The sequence below is a fragment of the Neoarius graeffei genome, chromosome 4, assembly GCF_027579695.1.
Source record: "Neoarius graeffei isolate fNeoGra1 chromosome 4, fNeoGra1.pri, whole genome shotgun sequence".
In the NCBI taxonomy this organism is placed as follows: domain Eukaryota; kingdom Metazoa; phylum Chordata; class Actinopteri; order Siluriformes; family Ariidae; genus Neoarius; species Neoarius graeffei.
The window spans coordinates 32,216,383-32,232,167 of NC_083572.1; the positions used below are offsets into that span (position 1 = coordinate 32,216,383).

General features: G+C 42.9%; 1 protein-coding gene and 1 long non-coding RNA gene across 4 annotated transcripts in view; one reads left to right on the top strand and one right to left on the bottom strand.

Moving 5' to 3' along the window:
• The window catches only part of LOC132884977 (uncharacterized), a 30,922-nt gene extending 26,759 nt beyond the window's left edge, over positions 1 to 4,163 (bottom strand). The window contains exons 1-3 of one of the 2 annotated variants that reach the window (XR_009654521.1): positions 4,112 to 4,163; positions 2,613 to 2,716; positions 1,766 to 2,076 (exon numbers count right to left, since the gene is read on the bottom strand). This is a non-coding gene — a long non-coding RNA (uncharacterized LOC132884977). The remainder of the gene's footprint in view (positions 1 to 1,765; positions 2,077 to 2,612; positions 2,717 to 4,111) is intronic. The other variant, XR_009654520.1, reaches the window with a different exon arrangement.
• The window catches only part of eif6 (eukaryotic translation initiation factor 6), an 82,492-nt gene continuing 69,968 nt past the window's right edge, over positions 3,262 to 15,785 (top strand). The window contains exon 1 of one of the 2 annotated variants that reach the window (XM_060919132.1): positions 3,262 to 3,354. The gene's annotated coding sequence lies outside the window, so the exon portion shown is untranslated. The remainder of the gene's footprint in view (positions 3,355 to 15,785) is intronic. The other variant, XM_060919133.1, reaches the window with a different exon arrangement.

Below are 15,785 nucleotides of genomic sequence, written 5' to 3' on the forward strand. Positions count from 1 at the left end.
CTGCAGTAATACTGTAGAAAAAAGCATTTGATACTGCAGTACCACGCAGGTTTTTTTCATAAGAGGGATGACCAATTTTCGACTTCACATCATCTGCAAACATTCTAGGCTACCATTGACAGAAGTTACCAACTGCCCTTAAGATATACAACACGCTACGGTTTGTTGAGCACATCAATAAAGTGGTACTTATCATAGTGATTCAATGAGAGCGCGAGAGGAATTGTAATCAGGTTTCGTTGGTTACCGCATCGAATATACAACCTCGAGTGACGGCTTCGAAGTTAAATGAAGAACTAGCCTGTACTGTTGGTGTTGTAAATGCACAAAATAACGGCTAGGAAGCGCTTGAGTGCACGTGAAACACAACCGTTTCTGTTACAAATATAGGAAGGCCGTGCATAACAGTAAAAGTGTTACGCACTGCCTTCCAGTTAGCTAAAACTTCTTATTGCAGTACTTTAACGGGCGTGTGTGGGACGGTGTTAGCATACCTGTTGCTCCTTGGTGACTGATGTCTATATCAATCTTGCACACCGTGCAGAATGCATGGCTGGGTAACTGCAACCGTGTGAGACAAGGCCACCTCTCCCGATAGCTTTCCAGAAATCTTTGGGGTTTCCGAACACGTTTGGCGCTCGGTTTGGGCTCCATATGTTCAGTTTTTGTCTGAAACATGCATGTGGGAAAGCCTGAAGTATTGCAGCATATTGAGTTGGTGAACGAGTATAACGTTCACGAGGGGTTAACAATGTCGGTTTATTGGGCTGACCTAATGTTTTTATTTTACCTTTCCAGTGATCTTTGCAGAATGGATTGTTGACCATCATTGATGAAATCTCTCTTCTCTAACCGACGTTTCAATCCCCGACTCGCTCTAGCCACCTGGCTGCACCGATGCACTCAAGTCAGAGACGCGAAGGAGGAAGGGGAGGGGGTGAAGAGGGCAGAGCCACACGCTCTGGAAGAGGGGCGGGGGGATTGGGCAAAGCGTTCCATTTTGGCTTTGAGTTTTCTCACAGATCAGTGGTATCAACTTCAGCGAGAACTTGACTGAAATGCGAGTTCGGACAATATGCGTACTTTTTAATGTGAAAACGTACAGTCGTACAATGAGGTAAAAATTCGTAGCGGCTACGCAAGACGCGTACAGGTTGGCAGGTATGCTAAATGCAGCATATCAACTGCCATTCAAAGACAGCATATATTTATGGGCATGTATGAAATAGCGAACGATCATCTGTCTTCTTCTGTCAGGTTTTATGGCAGTTTACAAGCAAAGTGTATTACCGCCATCTACTGGACTGAGGTGCAATCAAATGGATGTCATTTCAAAGAAAAAAAACAAAACAAAACTAAATCCTACCGTATTTGCTAATTTTGTTTCTTTGATAAATGTCATCATAGCACAAGTGATATTTTCTGATCTAGGCTCACCTAATAAGGTGTCTAAAGAAAAGGCTTTCTTAACTGCGTTCACTTTCCTCTTCAGTTTTTCTCTTTGTCTGTAGAATTTTAAGCACCTTAAAAGAACATGATCTACATCCTCTCGCTTCACATTTTCCAGATGGATGTTTGTTTATAACATATAAGCTGTTATTTAATCCAGTATGGCCTATTCTCAGTCTTGTAAACCAATCCTCCTCCTGTCCGTTTGGGTAACTAGGTTTGCTACTTGAAATATCTTTTTGTATAAGTGTCTACCTTTCTTCTCCTTATCCCATTCAGCTTGCCATACTATGTTAACTTTATGTTTAATGAGTACCTTAACTTGGGGCGGCACGGTGGTGTAGTGGTTAGCACTGTCGCCTCACAGCAAGAAGGTCCGGGTTCGAGCCCCATAGCCAGCGAGGGCCTTTCTGTGCGGAGTTTGCATGTTCTCCCCGTGTCCGCGTGGGTTTCCCCCACAGTCCAAAGACATGCAGGTTAGGTTAACTGGTGACTCTAAATTGACCGTAGGTGTGAATGGTTGTCTGTGTCTATGTGTCAGCCCTGTGATGACCTGGCGACTTGTCCAGGGTGTACCCCGCCTTTCGCCCGTTGTCAGCTGGGACAGGCTCCAGCTTGCCTGCGACCCTGTAGAACAGGATAAAGATAATGAGATGAGTACCTTAACTTCTGATCTACTGAGTGGAATATTTAACTGAACCCCCTTTTCTTTGGTTGCCTCTTTTGCCAGCCTGTCTGCTTCCTCATTACCACCAACTCCTTTATGTATGGGAACCCATACAAACTGTAGCGAATGATCTGTTGCGCGCTTGCGCAGTTAAGTCAGGTTAGACATTTTCGTGGGTAAGAAGAAATTTTAAATCAGCGGCGTTGGGAAAAAAAATCTAACCAGTATGCATCACACAAAGTCAGCGCTGTGTAGTGACTGATTAAGCTGAACGCACCTACAATCTAAAATATAATAATGGCGTCATAACTGGTTGAGAAATCAGCGTAGCTAAAAGAACTGGGTGCTATCAAAGTCCTTATGCAATACACTTTTTATATCCCCAGTTAATAATATTAAATATGAAAAGTCATTTAATATAGCATTAGTAAACAATAAAATATAATAACATTTGTAAACATTTCTTCAAAATCATGATTGACTAGAAAGAACCTACCTTGGTTATCACAACAAAACAGAACTATATCCCATCATCCACAACGATCTGCGTAAGCAGGGTTGCCAGGCATGAACACATCCATCCAGCTTGACCAAAGCACACTATTGGCAGTTAAAAGTGGTCCAAAGGAAAAGCTATATTAAAAGCAAATTTCAACAAACAGTTCTTTAACTAAGTTAGTATAGTTATATTACGACTATTGTCACAACATACAGAATACCTATGTATGGAAATATGTTACCAATGGCTAAAGTGTATACAAGTGATATTACTGATATATGAATCTGGATTTTAGCTGTTCATCACGGGAAAGGATTTCCCGTGATGAACAGCTAAAATCCAGATTCATATATCAGTAATATCACTTGTAAAATATCTGAACACTTATACCGTCATTCTGTGCACACTGTATACTTTATATTTATTTAACTATTCCATACTTGACTTACCTGGATTACTTTGCACTATGCACCTATTTTTGTTGTTGTTTGTTTGTTTTGTGTATACGCTTTTTTTTTATCTGTTTTGTACTATGAGAGCTAAGTGAACCGGAGTCAAATTCCTCGTGTGTGTCCACATACCTGGCAATGAAAGTGTTTCTGATTCTGTTGTGGATTGCAATGACAATTTCCTGAAAATTGGCGGACTTGGCAACATTACGGAGAAAACACGTTCGTGGTTACGGAAAGACGTTTTTGAGGAAGTGAACACGTGGGTCACGAGAGTCTGCGCTTTTCAGGTACGTTCTGGACTTTCTGTATTATGTTATATATGATTTTTTCCCCTTCTTATCTTCACGTCTCAGTGAGGTGGAAGTATGTGGGTATAAATCATAGCATCACAAGCGGTTGTAATAAAAGAGTCGGAACTAATACTCAAGTCAAAAGTTCTGTGATTGATAGCTTGATGGCTAACTAGCTCAACGTGTAATAGGCCCGACTTAACTTCATGGCTCTTGTCTTCTACGGAGAAGTGATTTCGAATTGGTGTGAGGTTTCCCCTCCTCCAAATACAATAATTGGCAAAATCAAAATCAGTTACTGTGACTGTTTGCTCAGAAACTAATCTGTAAAGCGCCTGGTGTAGAAGCGTTCAACCCTAAACCTGCCTGGGCTATTCAAGCAGCACAGCGCTGTAAATTTAGCACAATTTCTCTGCTTTTATTTCTTAATGCTCGAAGCTATAGGTGAAATCAGACTAAGGTTTTAACCTGCATATGGAAATAGATAGTATCGTTAATAGAATATTGCTAGCAATGCAAGTATTTGCGTTTACGGGGTAGGCAACTGTTATTTGTTTTCTGTTGGCTGCTTTTTTCTGTATTTTTACAGGCCTGTTTTGCAGTTCATGTTGGTTCCATAGCGTGTCTCAAACGTTTTGCAGCCATGGACCCCTTTTAAAATTCCGGAGTCCTCAGTACAGACTTAAAGGAACAGTCCACCGTACTTCCATAATGAAATATGCTCTTATCTGAATTGAGACGAGCTGCTCCGTACCTGTCCGAGCTTTGCGCGACCTCCCAGTCAGTCAGACGCGCTGTCACTCCTGTTAGCAATGTAGCTAGGCTCAGCATGGCCAACGGTATTTTTTGGGGCTGTAGTTAGATGCGACCAAACTCTTCCGCGTTTTTCCTGTTTACATAGGTTTATATGACCAGTGATATGAAACAAGTTCGGTTACACAAATTGAAACGTAGCGATTTTCTATGCTATGGAAAGTCCGCACTATGTAAACTGAGAAAAAACTGAGTTTGGTCGCATCTAACTACAGCCCCAAAAAATACCGTTGGCCATGCTGAGCCTAGCTACATTGCTAACAGGAGTGACAGCGCGTCTGACTGACTGGGACGTCGCGCAAAGCTCGGACAGGTACGGAGCAGCTCGTCTCAATTCAGATAAGAGCATATTTCATTATGGAAGTATGGTGGACTGTTCCTTTAATGTATTAGTACAACGTAACTTCAAAAATATAAAACACGAATGTGTACAATATTAACCTGGTTTATCAGGGCCCTAGCACCGAGGTAGGTGCAAAGCCCTATTGTTTTCGTCCTGTTTTATTATTGCTGCTGTTGTTGTTGTTGTTATTATTATTGTTATTATTGTTATTATTATAATAGCCCGAGCACCAAGGTGCAAAGCCCTATTGTTTTCGTCCTGTTTTTTATTATTATTATTCATCTCATTATCTCTAGCCGCTTTATCCTGTTCTGCAGGATCGGAGGCAAGCTGGAGCCTATCCCAGCTGACTACGGGCGAAAGCCGGGGTATGCCCTGGACAAGTCGCCAGGCCATCACAGGGCTATTATTATTATTATTAATATTATTATTATTATTTTATTTATTTTTTTATTATTATAGCCTGAGCACCAAGGTGCAAAGCCCTATTGTTTTCGTCCTGTTTTTCTGCCTATTATTATTATTATTATTATTATTATTATCTCTGCACGAAAACTCATTTTTGAGGCACTTGTGATTGCTTGAAAACTCACGAATTTTGGCACACTGATCAAATGTGCGTAAAATCACAATTGTACATTGAGCAAGGGACTGGGTGTGGTCCCAGAGCTCTATAGCGCCTCCGAGAACAAGCTATGGTTGAGATGAAGTTCCTCAGATCGGTATGAGATTTGGTTTGATCAATACTGTCCTGAAACGAGAGAGGACAAAAATCACTTGTTTGTATTTGACTCCGCCCAACAGGAAGTCAGCTATTAAAGATTCAAAGATTTTTTGTCAATTCACTATATATCCAGGACATATAGGAGAATCGAAATGCTGTTTCTCTCTCACCTTACTTGTAAAAAATAGATAAAGATTACACACACAATTATATTAAGAAAAACAATATATATAAATATAGATAAAAATACACTTAAATTAAGCAACGTACAAAATAGCAGTAGTGCAAATACAGTACAATATCTAACGATGCTTAGAAGAGCAGCTTATGAGGTGAATATGAACAGTAGTGCAAATGAGCAGTAGCAGCAGATACAGCAGTAATGCAGATGTTTGTGGTGTGATGTGCAAATGGATGGGAGAGTTTCTTGTGTGAATGAATGTGTTACAGACCAGGGGTAGGTAGTGGATAGAGTTCAGCATCCTGACAGCCTGGTGGATGAAGCTGTTCAGCAGTCTTGTGGAGCAGGTCCGGAGGCTCCGGTCCCTTTTCCCTGAGGACAGGAGGTTGAAGAGCAAGTGTGAAGGGTGGGAGGTGTCCCCAGCGATGCTGATGGCTCTGTGGGTGAGACGGGAGTGATAGATGTCCGTAAGGGAGGGCTGAGGGGTGTGTTCATTTGCTGACCGTGTTCACTATGCATTGCAGAGTCTTCTGGCAGGAGGCACTGCAGCCTCCATACCACGCAGTGATGTAGCCAGTGAGGACACTCAATGGTGCCCCTGTAGAATGAGCACATGATGGGGGGGTGGGACTCGTACTCCTCAATTTGCGGAGGAAGTAGAGGCGAGTTTGAGCCTTCTTGGCCAGCAATGCGATGTTGTTGGACCAGGAGAGGTCCTCAGCGATGCGCATCCCTGGGAAGTTGGTGCTGCTCACCCTCTCCACTGCAGCACCATCGATGGTCAGAGGGGGATGCTGTGAGTGACCTCTCCTGAAGTCGACTACAATCTCTTTGGTCTTCTCCACATTCAGGAAGAGATTGTCTTTACTCCACTGGACCAGTTGGCTCACCTCATTCCTGTAGTTGGTTTCATCCTTGTTAGTGATGAGGCCCACCACAGTTATGTCATCTGCAAACTTGATGTGGTTGGTGTTGTAGATTGGTACACAGTCATGGGTCAGCAGGGTGAAGAGCAGTGGGCTGAGCACACACCCTTGTGGGGCCCCTGTGCTCAGCATGATTGTCCTGGAGATGTTACTTCCGACCTGAATTTTCTGTGGCCTCCCTGTAAGAAAGTCCAGCACCCAGTTATAAAGAGAGATGTTGAGTCCCAAATGTCCGAGTTTTTGTTTTAGCTGCTGGGAATGATTGTGTTGAATGCTGAACTGTAATCCAAGAATAGCATTTGCACATGGGTGTTCTTTGAGTCCAGGTGAGTGAGGGCTGGGTGGAGAGCAGCGGAGATAGCATCCTCTATGGACCTATTTGACCTATATGCAAACTGGAACAGGTCATGAGAGGGATGGAGAATGGACTTCATGTTCTGCATGACCAGTCGCTCAAGGCACTTCATGATGATGGAAGTCAGTGCTGCGGGCCAATAGTCGTTATAGCTGGATGGGAGGGGCTTCTTTGGCACTGTTATTATGGTTGTAGCTTTGAAACACATGGGGACAACAGCTTGGTTCAGGGAGATGTTAAAGATGTCAGCGAGGATATCCTTGAGCTCCATGGCACAGTTCTTCAAAACACGACCAGGTATGTTGTCTGGTCCAGCTGCCTTACGTGGGTTGATCCTGGAGAGGGTCCTCTCTACGCTAGCTGGAGCCAGACATGTGGCCTGTTCATCCGAGGGAGGAGTGGTCTTCAGTGCTGATGTGGTGTTTTGTGTTTCAAAGCATCCAAAGAAGTCATTTAGGCAGTTTAGCAATGTGATGTCACTCTCACAGGTCCGTGGTGGGGGTTTGTAGTTTGTGAGGGTTTGAATGCCACTCCAGAGAGACTGTGCATCTCTGGTGTTGCTGAAGCGTCCAGATATTTTATTGCTGTACTGACGTTTTGCCTCCCTGATGCCACGGGACAGGTTGGCTCTGGCTGTTGTTAGACCTGCGGTTTCACCGGTCCTAAAGGCTGTGTCCCGAGCCCACAGGAGCCTGTGAACCTCTCCTGTCGGCCAAGGCTTCTGGTTGGCACGAACAGTGATTGTTTTGCAGTGAGTGACATCATCAGTACATTTAGCGATGTATGCTGTGATGGCATACCTGAGGTGGTGGTGGCAAGGAAAAATTCCTTGAGATGACATGAGGAAGAAACCTTGAGAGGGACCATACTCAAAAGTGAACCCATTCTCATATGGGTGTTAACAGATGACATGATTATCAATAATTTGCTTCTATAACTGTTCATATGAAATTCATTATAGTTTTGAATCAAGCCTGTTGTATTCATGGTTTTCCCCAAAGCGTTTTAGCATATCGGGCCCGGTACGCTTGCTCTGCCTGCCGATATGCTTAGTCACTTTAGCTAAAATCCGATACGCTTAGATTTATACCGATATGTTAAATTTCCTACCCACAAGTAACTAGATACATAGGAGAGCAAATACCAGATCCATTTACGTATTTATTGATATTTGTGTTAAACAAGCGGTCTTTTTTTTTTTTTTTTTTTTCCCCATGTTTGTGTTGATTCTGTCAAAGTAATATGTCCTCATGGTATGATGTAAACAAACTGTAATCTGTTGGCTATGTCAAGATCACGTGTTCAAACCATCCAATAAAAATATCAAAAGGAAACGTCAGACATCCCGGAATTTTCCGATTCATTACAAGCGATCTCATTGGCTGCCGATGTTGTCCCCCACCAGACGGACAACGCCGACCTGATTTTAATCACAAAAGTTTGACCTAGTCTATTATCATTATGGCTTCAATCAAAGATTGATTGACTAAACGTCAACAAACCCACGTGAGTAATGGCACACAAAACCAGACAACTGTCACGACAACGAAAATGTTGTCAATTTTGATCACAGCGACTGACTCGAAAAGCACTTGCTGGACAATTTGATTCACATCAGCATGGATGACAGCGAGATGGACTATGAGAGGGTTACCCAACATTGGGCCAAGCAAAGTCTAAAGTCCTTCCCGTGCCATATGGCGCATCGGGCGGCGCCGATCTCCGTTTCTGCAGCCCTCGGCCTCTCACATAGCTATATTTAGGTTTTGCATTGATCTTGTGCAATGCGGAAATGTTACTGGATAGCTTGAATTTCCCTCTGGGATTAATAAAGTATCTATCTATCTATCTATCTATCTATCTATCTATCTATCTATCTATCTATCTATCTAATCATCCTTGTAAAAATAATTTCAATAAACGGTTTATGTTCAGTTCCCTCTTCATTTCTCTATTCAAAAGGCACAACTAAAGGCCTCTGCATGCTCTTGCGACAAGGCTTTCGCAGATAGCTTTTCGCAGACAGTTGTAATTTATTGTTGAGCGGGGAGAAATAGGCATGCGCGATGTTATTCACCGGCACAACGCAAGGGGGCGCAAAGTCACTAGGAGTAGTTGGTGGGTGTGGTTAGTGGAGTGTTTATCCTCCGGTTACTTATAATGACTAGAACTTTTTTTTTTTTATAATGACTAGAACTGGAGTCATATAGATGTACATACTTCCTCAATCAACCGCTCTTCGTGCTGCTCCAGCTTCGCTCGTGTTTTTAAAAATGCCAGTCGTGAAAACAAAACAAACCGGGAAAGTAGGGAAGCGGAAGTGCGTGTACAGCGGATGTAGAGTGGACCAATCAGAGCCCTCTTGTCTGCTGCGCTGTCTGCGAGGCTTCTGCGGTGGTCACAATTTTTGGGAGGTGCGCGCAGAGCGTCTGCGAAGGTGGGGGGGCTACGCAGACACCGTCTGCGAGGACTGGGTTGTCAGCATAAATTGGCCTCGAGTCACACAAGTTGATCAGTGTGTAACAGACAATTTTATCCAAAATAGTTTTTCCTGCCTTAGTCAACTTATTTCCATTTCATATGTGTGCAGCTGTTGTAAAGTTCAGTGTGTTTTTGTGTAGAACTCTCTCAGACTGTATTACTACTCTGACTCCATGGTGATATTTTGCACAGGACTGGATTCCTCTGATAACAGAAACAAAGCTCCAGCTCTCTGCTCTTAATCTGTTCTGTTCTTTCAGGATTTATCGTGCATGTTACTCCTTATTGAGTTTATTTTAATGCCCGAGTTGTTTGAAACCAATCTGGGTCAATTCTGTGTCAAATAAGGGAGCTGCTTCACCTGTAAGAAAATCAGACACTTTCACGAAGGAGCTGACTCGGATGTGAGCAGAAAAAATAAAACGAGATTCTTAAGCAAACTCGTCTCATCTCATTATCTCTAGCCGCTTTATCCTGTTCTACAGGGTCGCAGGCAAGCTGGAGCCTATCCCAGCTGACTACGGGCGAAAGGCGGGGTACACCCTGGACAAGTCGCCAGATCATCACAGGGCTGACACATAGACACAGACAACCATTCACACTCACATTCACACCTACGGTCAATTTAGAGTCACCAGTTAACCTAACCTGCATGTCTTTGGACTGTGGGGGAAACCGGAGCACCCGGAGGAAACCCACGCGGACACGGGGAGAACATGCAAACTCCACACAGAAAGGCCCTCGCCGGCCACGGGGCTCGAACCCGGACCTTCTTGCTGTGAGGCGACAGCGCTAACCGCTACACCACCGTGCCGCCCCTTAAGCAAACTCATAAAATGCAATATAAGAGTGGCCAGTGTACATTAAAGTGCAAGAGACTATATGTAAAAACATAATTTCTTTCTTCTATTTATTATGAGCAGATTGGTTGATGGTGCGTTGTAGTGCATACACAGGAAAAATGACTGAGCAGTTTTTTCCAGAGGTAAAAGTATTTTCCTCAGAATAGTTTAATTTTGCTCTATTTTGAGTTTAGAGAGTAAAATTTGGAGTAGGAGCAAAATTAGAGTAATTAAAACCAAGTTGGTTGTGGCTCTGAACTGAGTAGGATAGTACAAGAGTTAATTTCAAGACACGCCGAATAGAGTCAAATACCAGATAAATGAAGCTGTTGTAAAAATCAGTTTTAGAACTGTGTTGGAATGTGTGTGTGTGGGGGGGAAATGACCTTACCCATTGTGACTTGACCTGATGGGATTAAGAGTTGGCAGTGGGAGGGTTTTTCACTCTTCTCATTGAATGTGAATGGAAATCTTTTGCCCTTCTCATTGAATACCCCTCCCACTGCCAACCCTTTATCCCAAAACAATAGAATATAAATTTTTTGATGGCCAGTTGATTGTTCAAATTAATGGAGCAGATTTAAGTTTTTGTGCTTGATGCATTCCAAAGACTGAACAGAATCACCTCAAGTGACCAAAACGGTTCGTCACAATGGGTAAGGTAATGTTTTTTTTTTCTTCCCCCATACGTTCCAACACTGTTCTAAAAGTGCATTCTAGAACATCATCTTCATTTCTGTTATTTTTTTTTAAATACAATCCTGACATGCATAGATGTAGCTGAACTTGTGCCAAATACAAAAGTCATGACTTTGAAAATACTGCTTAGATTTGTTGAAATTGATGATAAAATCAGAGCATACCAAATTCATTAGAGTGCCAGAAAATACCCTCAGACCCCAGAGGGTTAAAGCCAACTGACCTTGCAGGTTAATGGACCAAAGATGTTCAGTATACATAAGATGCCAGTGTTCTTCACTTATATTTTTAGCATCATGCAATTTTGTTATAGTTATGATTACGATTACTGGTACCTATGATTACAATTAAAGCATGTTTCCTAAGTCAAAGTATGATTACATAAAAAAAAATTTAATCAATTACGATTACCCCATGTCTAAACTGGAGCACCTGGAGGAAACCCATGCAGACATGGGGAGAACATGCAAACTCCTAAGAATTATTCTTAGATACAAGATATCTTTAAATACTGCAGTTGAAGAGCCACAATTGCATATTTACCACTTTATGTACTGTTGAAAACTGTTCCAAAGCACAAAAGTTTCTTTTTAGCATTTTTGGCCCTCTGTTTCTCCCCATTTAAACATGTCGGCGCTTTCAAATTCTGGTATTTATTTCTTATTTTAGTAGTTTTGGTAACTAAGCATTTGTCTAAAAGAATGTCTGTGAAGGTTCTCAGTCATCCAGGTCATCGTAAACCATAGGTGCTAAAGAAAGCAACTGGACTTGGTTGAAATCCTTGAAGATGTTTCACCTCTCATCCAAAAGGCTTCTTCAGTTCTATCTGACTAGTGGGGAGTTCCAGGTATTTATCCTTTAGGTGGGGTTTACATTAGACCATATCAGCGGATCATCAGATTAACGTTTTTAAAACGATTAGCGTGCACACAGCAACGCCAATACACGATTCGCGTGCACACAGCAACGACAATACACGGATACGCTCGGCTCCGCAGGCATCCTGCGCTCCAAATCACTCCGCCCTGAACAGCGAGTGCCCTCTGGAGGGTGCGCACTCCGGCCCTGCGCAGCTCACAGAGCGCGCGAGTGAAGTGCACGAGCAGTGATTCGGGACTGAGCCACTGTGTGTGTGATCCAGTGTATATCGGGCATGCGCGTCACTTACCACTTGGAAGTGGAAGGATGGCAAGCCTAAAGACAATCATAACTACACAATGGGCAGTATTTGCATCAGTATTTGCAGTATTTTCATACTTTTTATACTCTTTAATGAAAGGTGATACAAGGCGGAAGTCCGCGCCGTTTTTCAGCAGTCGCGTCACATGACCAACGCCAGCGAATCAGGAAGGTGGATGTCACAGTGACGTTGTCCAATGACGACGCCAGCTAGAGCTCAGCACAGCGTATCCGCGTATCTCAATGTTTACACAGCACCGGAGCTGACACGATCTGGATTGAATACGTGGACGCTGGCGGATTCCCGTTTCCAGGCGGTTTAATGTAAACGGACAGTGCATCCGCGAAGAAAACGAGACAGATACGGTCTAATGTAAACTTGGCCTTAGTGGACCAAAAGCAACCCGAAGGAGAGTCGTTGAGGTCACAGTTGTTGTCAACCTACAGGATGACTGAGAGGGTCAACGACCCATGTGACCTTAGCAACTCTCCTTAGGGTTGCTTTTGGTCCACTAGAGGAAAAATACCTGGAACTCCCCACTAGTCAGACAGAACTGAAGAAAACTTTTGGATGAGAGGTGAAATGTCTTCAAGGATTTCATGTAAGTCCAGTTGTCGCCTTTTAGCACTTACGGTTGTCTAAAAGAATTCAAACTTTGAGTTATAAGCCATTTAAAAAAATAATTTTGCACTCCTATTTCAAACACGTATTGCTCCAACATTTTCTAGTTCATCAAGGAGAATATTATGATCATTGGTGTCAAAATCTGCGCTAAGCTCAAGCAGCACAAGTAAGGAGAGACAACCCTGCTCAGAGGCAAGTAGTAGGTCATTTACTACTTTAATCTGTGCTGTCTCTGTGCTATGATGGATCTTCGCGATAAAGGGGAGGATTGATATTGGCCTATAGTTGGACTGCTGACAGAGGTTGAGGTCAGGTTTTGTAATCAGAGGTTTGATAACTTCTAGTTTAAAGGATTTAGGTGCAGAGCCTGTGCTAAGGGAATAATTGATTATTTTTAGAAAAGGTTTGATTGCTTCTGGTAGTATCTGTTTGAAGAATCATGTTGGTAAGGGTGGCATGGTGGTGTATTGGTTAGCACTGTCGCCTCACAGCAAGAAGATACTGGGTTCAAGCCCAGTGACCGGTGGGGGCCTTTCTGTGTGGAGTTTGCATGTTCTCCCCGTGTCTGCATGGGTTTCCTCCAGGTGCTCTGGTTTCCCCCACAGTTCAAAGACATGCAGTTAGGTTAACATGGGGTGGCCTTGGGCTGAGGTGCCCTTGAGCAAGGTACCTAAACCCTGACTGCTCCCCGGGCGCTGTAGTGTGGCTGCCCACTGCTCTGGGTGTGTGCATGTGTTCACTGCTTCAGATGGGTTAAAGGGGAACTGAAGGCAATTTTTTTAAAAATCAAAATTCTATTTCTCTCATTTTATAAAATTATAGGAATGCATTTCTGACAGCTATTTTGTCACTGCTATAGCAAGTTATGAGTGTTTGAAACATGCTATGTAATATCAGTCCATATGTCAAAGCAGTGGCCGTAAATGAGAGTTGATGAGACCTGTGCGAGACTTCATAGGATGGAAGTAAAATGTACAGCGGAAGTCAAAGTGACCAACGTCTGCCAACATTGTCAAAAGATGCGCATGCCCTCCTTCGAATGCTGACGTATAATCAAGCTGGAAGTTTTCCCTGTGTCTGAAATCGCTCCCTACTCACTATATAGGGCACTATATAGTGGGGACGCCATTTTGTAGTGCTGTCCGAAACCTAAGTGAGGATTATGTGGGAAATGCGCTCAGTATAATATATGTATTTATCACAAAAATACATGCAAGTATTTATTTTGAAAACCCACCAGCTGCCTGATCTGGCACGTTTTAATTGTGCGACAGTAATGACGTAAATACCAGCGCGATGGACTAGTCCTTATCCTGTTGTCTTTCCAACTTTACACCAGGTTGGTTTGAAGTCGTGTGGAACAATCTCCATGTCGCGTACGTGAGGGAGGTGGATGTATGTGCAGAAGTATACGGTTTATTAAAGTGCAGAATATATATACAGTGAGACAATATATACACAGGCAAACAATCCAAAATGACAGGCTAGATCAAAAACGAGAATACAGGGAAAAGGATCAGCCGAGGTGCAAACAGTACATCAAAGGCTAAGCGAGACCAAGAACGAGAAACGGGCACAAGGATCGTGAACCAGGAAATCAAGACAACGGGTAGAAAGGCTCGGTAATGCATACATGTGTATCGTAATACTTCGTGATGCAAATGCATCAGCACAGTCCTTAAATAGGCAAACACACAGTTCCTTAATTGAGCTCTGGTATGCCTTGTTCACAGCGCACGTGCTGGAGTCCACTTAGTGCGCGTGCAGGCATGACTTCAGTTGTGCGTGCGCGCCACAATGTGCAGGACTGACACTCCATCACTGATGAAGCTGGCAAATCTCGAAATTAATCTAAATTGGAATTATATGGCGATCTGGCTGCTGTGTAAATAGTTTTCAAAATGGCAGCGCTGACACTTCACGTTTGAAGTCCCGCCCAAGTCTCATGAAGGTCGCGCGGATAAGCGACGCCTGCCGTGGACCATACGAACTACGTTCAACATGGCTAAAAATCGAAAAGGCTGATAAGTGTAATATAATGTCAATACGAGTCACAATATAAGGTTAATAAAACCGAAAACGTAATTGAATAACACAATTAAGAAATAAAGCAAGTTTGAAAATGACTTCAGTTCCCCTTTAAATGCAGAGGATGAATCTCACTGTGCTTGAAGTGTGCATGTGACAAAGGTTTCTTCTTCTAGTACACAAGTTGAGGATTTTGATGAGGAAATTAGTTCAGTCTCTCGAGAGGGAGCAAAATATTCTAATTGTTGATTTGATATATACATTGTTATCTACAGGGTTACTTAATTACCTGGCTTTAAATTAACAGCTTGAATTTTTTGCCTGACATTTTCAATTTTACCATTAAAGGAATTCATGGAAGTCCTTGCTACTACATATTGAAGGTGTGCATGTTTCTGTGGTGGTCTTTTTTCCTAGTTAATTTTGCTACAGTGTGTAATAAGAATCTAGGAATTTTTTAATCTTCTAATAGGGTGGAGATGCTGCACTAAGATTTTCTATCGTTCAAGAGGCTTTCCTATGCTTATTGGAGTACTACCAATTTTGTTTGATGCCACTTGCGTTCTAATTTTCAGGGTTCCCGCTGGCGCTCATCAAACTCATCAGTGACAGAGAAAATTACTAGCAGTCTTCACAGTGACGAATATATTTGTCTTCATTATCATATTTAATCTTTTTTAGAAATCCCTCCACAAATCCCTCCGTTTGCTGAAATTCAACCCCAGTGAAGAGACTGTGGGAAGCCAGAGTGTAAACGATGAGTACGTACTTGTGACCAATAAAAATAAACTACACATAATGAGCGCCAAGCTTTTGACCAGTTGCAGCGCGTCTAAATCAGCCTGGTGTGGTGATATAATTATCTCTGCGTGAACCAAACAATGGCACAGTCTAAGCTGATGAAGTTTTTTTGGGCAAGCTTCTTCAAGCACTGAAGATGATTTAAGGGCTGAAATAGCCATGGGGGAGGCACACTCAGATCCCCTACTGTCCCTGAGCATATCGGACAGTGTCAGTAATACGGAATCTGTTTAAAAAAAAAAGCCAAAGTGAAAGTGCTGTCAGCTGGCAAGCGACTGTAGGGCTTGATGTTCCGGGCAGCGTGGCGTGTTGGGTTCCCGTGGCTAACGCTGTGGCGTCATTCGGCCTCATCATTCAGCCTCATCACTCGGGGCTATGGCCCCCGGTATATTTTCACCCTCAAAAAAGTAAGAGGTTAAAGTGCTAGTCTA